The sequence below is a fragment of the Grus americana genome, chromosome 33, assembly GCF_028858705.1.
Source record: "Grus americana isolate bGruAme1 chromosome 33, bGruAme1.mat, whole genome shotgun sequence".
In the NCBI taxonomy this organism is placed as follows: Eukaryota; Metazoa; Chordata; class Aves; order Gruiformes; family Gruidae; genus Grus; species Grus americana.
Genome location: NC_072884.1, coordinates 472,988 through 481,286, shown reverse-complemented (window position 1 = coordinate 481,286; position 8,299 = coordinate 472,988). Strand labels below are relative to the sequence as shown.

Genomic DNA, 8,299 nt, shown 5'->3' with positions numbered 1-8,299 from the left:
ACGGCGAAAGGCGGGGCGCGGGTGGGCGGGGCCCTGCTGCGCCGTGACGTCAGGCGCAGCGCGGTGAGGTCAGTGCGGCGCCGCTGCCGGACCCGCTGCCCCTCGGTGCCCGTCACCCCCCTTCCCCCCTTCCCCCTCCCTCCTCCTCCTCCTCCTCCCCCCCCCTCGCCGCTCCGTCACGCCGCCCACGGCCCTCCGCGCCCCGCGGGACCCGGCCCGGCCGGCTCCGCCTCGTCCCGCCGCCGCCTGAGGTAAGAGCCGGGGCCGCGGCGGAGGGAGCGGCCGGTGGGTGAGGGAAGGAGGGAGGGGAAGGGAGGGAGGAGGAGGAGGAGGAAGGGGGGGGGGGGCGTTGCCGGGATTCACCAACGCCTCGTACGTCGCCCCGCCGGCGTAACCCGCATTGCGTAATGCGGCCGCTGCGTCAGGTGAGGCCTACGTAAACTGCGGCGAGGAGCCCGCCCGGAGGTTTGAGGCCTGCTGCGCAAACGGCGTAAAGCGGGGTTGTGGAATGGAGGAGGGGGGTGCGGGGACGTTGTTGGCGTAGCGGTGGTCACGCGCCGGCTGCGTAGGCCGCTGCGCAAGGGGGGGAGGGGGTGCGTGCGTTCTCCGCGCCGTACGGACTTTGCGCAATCGCCGGCCTGGCTGTTTGGCGGGGGAAGCGCGGCCCCGCGCCGGTACGGAGCGGCGGGGGGGGGCGGGCGCTCGGTCCGCGGGGTGGTGGGGGGTGGGAGGAGAGCGGTGAGCGCCGTCCCGCCTGCGCTCTCCAGGTTACGCCGCTTGCGTGAGGCCGGCGCGGCCTTGCGGCGTTTCCGTACGGGAAAGAAGCGTGAGGGGGGGTGGGGGGGTGGCGTAACCCGCGCGGCGCCCCCCGCCCCGCTGCGCCGTTAGCGTAGATCCGGGGCGGGGGGGGAGGGTGCGGGTGTAGGGGGGTGAGTTGCGCCGTTATCGTAAGTCCGGGTGCGGGGCGGGTTACGCCGTTGGCGGGCCGGTACGCAGAGTGCGTGCGGTGGGGCGGGGCGGGGCGGGCGGCGCGGGGGCACTTCCTGCCGCCGCCATTTTGTCGGCGGACGGGAGGAGGAAGCGGCGGCTTCTGCGCGGAGGCAGCGGCCAGGCCCGGCCCCGCGGCCCGCGGTGAGTGACGCCGCCTCCGCCTTCCCCCGCCTCGCCCCTCACCGGAGGGACCCTCTCCGGGCTGGGTAGGACCGGACCGGGCCTAGCGTAGGGGGCGGGGAAAGCTCCTACCGCGCCGTTAGGCCTAGGCCGCCCGCCCGCCCCCGCCCTGCAGCCAGGCCCGGCGGCCGCTCGCTTGGAGCTGAGGGGAGAAGGAGGAGGGAGGGAAACGAACGGCGAAAGGCGATCCGGAGCCGGGAAGCGGAGGCAGGCTGGGCCGGGAGCCGGGTGCGTGTGTGTGTGCCCGCCGGCCCGGTGCCCTTGGTGGGGGGGGGGGGGGGGGCGGCGGCGGGGCCGTCCCGGGCGGCCCTGAGGTACCGAGCCGCCCGCCCGCCGCTCCTCACGGCTTCCCCGCCATAACGGCCGCTCCGCGGGCGCTCGACTGCTCCTCGGGCCCCTTTCAAGAGGGCGATTTACTCACCTGGTCTTCATCTCCTGCAGCTGGTGGGTTTCTTTACGTTTTCGAGCCAAATTTTTCCCCTTTTTTTTTCCCCAGGTTGTTTTCTACTTTTGTAGGAGTTGTTTGGAAATTATAAAGCTGGAAAGCCGAGCTCTAGGAGAGGGGAATCTTTCGAGTCGCTTTCCCGTGGTTTTGGGCATCGTTTTGGGTGGGAAGAGGGAAACCTGAGTGCTGCTGGAAGCTGGAGCTGGCCGGGGAACGACCGCTCTTTCCCCGGGAGATTCCTGGGTGAATTACTGGAGGACCGGGGTCCGTTTGCGCGGACACTCGGTTCCTGCGCTCGTTTAATGCGGTAATTAGCCGCTGGCGTGAAAGCGAAGGCCGTTCTTGCTGGCTTCGAATGCGTGTTGGCCGTAAGAGATACGGCTTTACACCGCTAATTAGCAGCAGAGAGTAAAAGTTTGTTCGTTATAAACTCGGGCTGCTCTCAGGTTTATTAATGAGCCCGTCCTTATCCCTCCCCTCTCCAGTTTTCTTCGGCTGCTTTTTATTTTCATTCGTGCTTTACAAACTTCAAAAAAAGCCTCCCGCAAATAATTTTTACTCCGAATAACGTTAAAACTTCCCCGCTCTCTTCGGCAGAAGTTTTCCCAAGAAAACTCTTTAAATCCCCGTTATTCTGCTCCATCAAACAGTTCGCGGCGCCGTTTTAAAAATAAATTGGGCAGCGCTGTTGCTCGTAGGGACGTATGTTAGAACGTAAAGAATTAAGCTGGTAATTAAGCCGGTAACGAATTTGTGTTGCTTTACGGGATGGCGAAGGGACCCCCCTGGTTGCACGAGGTGTCCCGGTGTCGCCGCTTTGCTCGGCTTGAATTATTAGCGTCTGGTTTTCGTATCTGCATCATCCATCGCAGTTTCGGGGTCGTTCCAGCGAATTAAACCGCTCATCGTAGTTTTACGGAGGTTCGGTTTTTACCCGTTTGTGGCGTGGCGACTTTAGGTTAAGCTTAAGTGCTCTGTTTGAGCTCCGTTTAAGCTTGTCGTGGCCAAGTTTAGCTCGGTTTAGGCAAGAAAACGAACAAAACTGCTTTGAGCAACCAAAATATTGAAGAGTTCAACCTTGCAAACGCTTAAAACGCTGCTGCGACTCTACTGCATAACTAATTCATCTTCGGTGGGGTTGTTACTAATGTAAGTGTTTGCAGAGATTAATGGCAATCGAATTTACGTCGCAACAAGTTCCTGGTATTCAGTTTAAGGCCATGTGAGTTAAAGGTCGCCCTCGGCCGTTTTCTGGCGTTACTCGAGGGCCCCTTTGCGTTTTAAAGCACGAGGGTAAAGGAAAATATTTGAATTCTCCGCACCTGAACTCGAGGAACCGCGATAACGACTGTAAATAAACGTGTTGGGGGGGGGAATAAAAAACACCCGCACGAGGCCGGTTGTTCCCACACACCCTCTAATCTTTGCACCTTGGCGGAGGATGGGATTATTCATTTAAAAGTAGTAAAACGCGGCTTTCCTGATTATTTTACCCCCCCCCAACCACATTAATTATTCAAAGCTGAATAACTGTTGCTGCTGCATTATCTGATGATACCCCGAGCGTGACTTTGGTGGAGGTGAGCGGCTATTAGCTAAATTACCGCCGGCAGCAAAGCCATCGTTAGCATAAATCCCGTTTCTGTTTTAAGAGGAAATGGGGATCGCGCTTCGGTCGGAGAGTGGCGCGGGTAGGAATCGATCTCACCCCGCTCGCTCCCGTGTTTCTAATTACTTTATTAAGTTAATTTTTTCGGTCTTCCGCGCTTCGGTGGAGGGGAGCCGTAATCGAATGTACGTAATCAAACATCCCTCGTTACGATTTCTTGGTATTTTGGAACAATTTTTCTAAAGTAAACTTTATAGCCTGGTAATTATCTCCTGGCAAACAGCGTTTGGACCAAGTTCAGGAATGCAAACCATTTATTTGCAGGAAGATCTTTTACCTTAACCCCGCGCAAATTCTCCGCCGAGAAGGAAACCCGGGCGCAGCTCTGCCGGTGAAAACGGGGTGAAATCTGTGGGATTTGAGTTGGCGGGAACCCTGGATCTGGCGGCGAACGGGGAGGGTGAAGACGCATCCCAGCCGCGTTACCTTGTCGTTTGTGGGGATGGGTGATGTTCTGTGAAATCGTATTTCCTCCTCGTTAAAGCAGCGGGGTCGTTGCGAGTGTTGCCTTCCTAAATATAGACGGGGCACAGGAGCGTCCTACAAAGCCTGAATCCCCCCCGGAATAAGGAAGAACATCCGATAACGGCTGTTCGGAGGGATTTTTGCATCACCTCCTGGCTCGTCGCGTGTCATCGACGTTAAATTTTGGGACGAACCGGGTCTGGGCTTCGGCCGAAGCGGCGGGGAAGAACTCTGTCCCCGGAACCGCTGGAGGAAGGGTCCGAGTCCAGTTTTAATCTGGTTTTTTTTTTTTTTTGATATTTCTTGCTGTGAAAAGGAAAAGGAGGAAAGCGAAGGGTCTGTAAGCTTACGAGGGAATTGGTAGAGCTTTTTTGGGGTGTGATTGAACAATAGGTGTTGTAAAGCTCTCTGAGGTCTAAATCCGAAAGCTTTTGGAGAAATATTGGCAGCATTAGTGGTGTTCTTTGGGTTGGGATTAGCGTGACTCAAAGAGCGGCTCTGCGGAGCGGATGTGAGAGGGGAAACTGCCCGGCCGAGCCAGGGAATCCCGGCGTGGAGAGCTCCCGTGTCCCTTTTCCTCTGGGATAAGGGCTCGGGCTGCTTTGAGCCCGTGGCTTTTCCTTATTTCCAAGCAGAATATCAAAATAACTTTCCTCAGGATTAAGAAGTCCCAGTTGTATACAAACCACGAAGGAGTCGTCGTCTCGCTCTAAAACTTCCAGAATCGAACGACGGATAATTCACAGCGATTGGGGGGGGGGGGGGAAGAACTGGAATTCTGCACAAATTAATTTACGCCGTTATCGGATCAGCGACGTGGAAGGGTGAAGGGTTTATCGGCAGCGCGGCGAAGCTCCCGTCGAGCGAACCGGGACGTTTTGGGGTTGGTTCATGATAAAAACTCCTGGGTTTAGTTTCCGCAAATCTCTCTGCAACCTCTTCTTTTTATTAAATAGCTCAGAAGGGCTTGAGATTTGTTAAATATCGGTTTGGAAAAAATACCGAAAGGTCGTTTTGGGTCAAGAGTGAAAGTTAAATTCCAGCACGAGGGTTTTCTGCTCGGATTTCTCCAGGAACTCTGGGAATTTTGGTGGTATTTGGGGAAGATGTCGGAAAACCGGCATTGCATTTCTCTCCGCTTCCACGACCGGATGGATTATTAAGAACGTTTTTTGGCGCTACAAACTTACGGAATCTTAATTCACGTCTCCTGCCTTAGGACGGCCGCATCCACGCAGGGAAAGCTCCAGCAGGACGAGATGTTTTCCGTACGGATCCAGATATCGCTTGGAGCATCGAGGGAAAGGTGTCGGGATGCGAAATACCTCGAAGTGAGACTGAAATTCCCAAAACTCTTCCTTTTAGGCGCGTTTCATTTCTCTTTTGTGGTTTTTTTTTGAGCTTTTCCTGTGGGGATTTTATGCTGTGTGTTGCTTTCATCTGGAACTGGAGGAAAATCGGGAGGTTTTATCCAAAATTGTTGAGACCAAAGGGTTTGGGAAGTGCCAGCTTGCTTTTGAGGAGCAAAACTTCTCTCCTGGTTATTTTTAATCCCTATTTTAATGGGAGGAAGCAGCTTCGTTACCATTCCTACTATTTTTGAGGGGGGGAATTTTGCGCCTTGGTTAACAGCTCGGGTCTGTATCACCGCTCGTTACCGCGAGCGGGAGGAGAGTTACTAATTATAACTCTTCCGAAAGGGCTCGGGATGATCCCTCCCTGATGGGCAGCTCTCGCTCCGAGATGGCGCAGATCCCAAGAAACATAAAACAGCGTAAAAAAAAAAAAAAAAACAAAAAAAACCAAAAACCAAAAACACCGAAAAATAACAAAGCCCCCCCCCCCCCCCCAAAAAATAAAACCAACCGAAAACAGGAACTGTTTGGTAGCGGCAAGGACTTGGACAAACATCCTGAAACCAGAAACTCCGTAAGCGATAGCCCGGAAATGGGAAATCACGGATCGGTTTGAAATTTGAGGGATTTAATGTTGATTTGTTGCCTTTCTGAAAAAAATATTCCCGATTTAGGAAAGGGAGGGAGCTGAGGGTGCGCAGGTTTTGCAGCCTTTGTTAGTCTGGGCTTAGCCCAAATGCTGATTTTTGGTCAATTAAGTTGTTGTTATAACGTATTTCAAGCCTAATTAGGCTTTGCAAGCGTCTAACGCAGCTCGGGAACGTTCCCGTAACGACGATATCAAACCCCCAAGGAAAAAAATGGATGTTTTTAAGACAAAATACCCCAAAACCCGGTGTCCTGCGGGAAGCAAAGGGATCTTGGAGCCCGCAAAGCAAATGTGCTCCACGAATTTCCTGGGACAGGGTCCGTCTTCCCCCGATTGCAAATTATTTTCCTTTTTTCTGTGATATTTTAACTGACTGGCCGGCTGTGCCGCGAGATCCTTGCGCATTGCCCTTGGTAAATCAGTTAAAACCTGAGATTTCAGCAAATTGCTGAAAATTAGAATTTTTTTTGCGGGGGGGTGGGGATGTCTTCCCAGATCAAGAGACGGCTGGTGTGTAGCACGTCTTGGGGTTATAAAAAAATATATATATAAAAAAATAAATTTAGTGATTAGCAGAAGGACAATTGAAATACGTCGGATTTTATTTTGAGCAGACTGACGTGAACTCACCGGGCGACTTCTGGGGAGTTATTGGAGCGAAACCGCGTTCACCCGACTTAAAAAACCAAAAATAAATCAGTTTGACTCATAAAGCTTAAAGTTGTACTTTATTTGTGTGGATCCTCGTTAGCGCTGATGGATTATTAGGTTTAGCAAGCTGTGAGGGGGTCAGAGGGGCGCAGAGCGGCGCTAACGGAGCAGTTTGTGGTTTATTTGGACGCCGAAGTAAATTAAAACTTGATATTTGTAGGTCAGTGTTTTGCCTTAGTTCTGTGATGAGCAACGGGCTTAAAAAATCTGAATAATGTTAAATGAATACACGTGTAATTAAGCAATTATATGTTTAAACGAACCTGGGTACTTCAGCAATTAAATAGTCTTTTACAGTATCGTGTCAGCTTAATTTAATTATTGTCTGCCAGCACCTTGGCTTTAATAACTGCGATATGAAAGAAAAACAAGCACGGAAACTTAAATTATGTCATACCTGCTCGTTAAAATAACGTTTAGAACTTATTTGAGCTTTTCCAGGGTGATTTATCCCGGAGATTTGCGACGCGCTTGGAGCCATCAGGGTTACGAATTATTTAAAGAATAATCCTGAAGTTTATGAGAAATGAATTCTAGGAAATGAGCTGTGATAAATGAACTATTTAACGAGCTGTAATCTCAGTTTGCCGTAGGGGTGGCTTTTTTTTTTCCCCCCTATCAATAGCAGCTGCTTGCAAGTGGAGAGGTCAGAAGGTGGGATGCCAGGGGAAAAAAATTGAATATTTGAGGTGTTTTTGCAGCTTATTTCCTACAGAGTGAGCAAAAGGATCGGATGTTTGGCTCGGGAACGTGCGGTTTGATTTATTTTTTAATAAAACTCGTGTTTATAGAGAGGCTCAGCCCGCAGATACGGTGCTGGGTTATATTCCCAGCCCGAGACTCGACCGGAGCTCCAGAGGGAAAAAATTTGCAGGTAACCGGAGCCCCGTGCCGCCGGTGAGCTGCCGTCTCCCGGGGAAGTTTTGGGTTGAAAAGAAGTGGAAATGATGCAGAGCAAGTGTCGCTTTTTATCCTTTTCTGTTTGCTGGAGTCGCGAGCGCGACTCGGTTCCTCTGCGGGTAGATCTCGGCTTTAGGTAAGATCAGTTGAACCCTAAAAATACTTAATTTTAGTGAAATACAGGCGAAAAAGTTTGGTTTCACCTTGTTTTGGGTTTGTTTTTTTAACTAAAATAAAAAACAAGGAGATGTCCAGGATGCGTTTGCCGCATAGAAGCGCAGGGAACCCATCCGTGTGTGGGGTCGGAGTCTTGATTTTATGGGAAAAATCCTCAGCTGCGCCCCAAAACTTTTCCGATATCTGGTAGAGGAGCTCAGGAGGTGTAAAAGTGAGAGGAATAACCTTAAAAAAAAAAAAAAAATCCCTGGGGCAGGGAGTTTTTCTCTGCTGAGCAAGAGTGACTGGGAACGCAGAGCGGCTGCGTGACTTGGTCCTGAAACTTTAAGCCCAGCTTAAAGCTCCGCAGCGCAAAGTCTGCCTGAGTCTGTGCCTACACCCCTGGCTTGCATAAGACTGGAGCAATGGGACATCAGACCCGTGGGCTTGTGTTTTAATTAATTAGTGGTGATTGATCAAGTAGAAGATACTCAGTACAGTTGCGTTGGGCTGCAGACTTTCTAAAACCAGTACTAAATCACTGCTATGAGGCTCTTTGCCCTCGTAGGTCCAGCTTTCCTGAGCTCAGCCCACCTCTTTTTTTCCCTAAACTCCCTGAAAAATGATCGTTCTTCATCTTTTAACAGAAATTCTTGTTTTGGAAGAGGATAACTTGAGAGGAATTTATAGGAACTTTTTTTTTTTGGCTGTCAGGCCTTGACGTGCTAAATTACTTGTCGCGGTTCCTTTTTTAACGAGCTAGGTGACGAGTGGCTGCA

At 51.8% G+C, this 8,299-nt stretch overlaps 1 protein-coding gene across 11 annotated transcripts in view; it reads left to right on the top strand.

Annotated features, from left to right (window-relative positions):
- The first annotated feature begins 17 nt into the window (after window positions 1-17).
- BRD4 (bromodomain containing 4) overlaps window positions 18-8,299 on the top strand; it is a 75,866-nt gene continuing 67,584 nt past the window's right edge. For 3 of the 11 annotated variants that reach the window (XM_054807797.1, XM_054807795.1, XM_054807786.1), the window contains exon 1: window positions 1,048-1,131. The gene's annotated coding sequence lies outside the window, so the exon portion shown is untranslated. The other 8 variants (XM_054807794.1, XM_054807787.1, XR_008574479.1 and 5 more) reach the window with 6 other exon arrangements.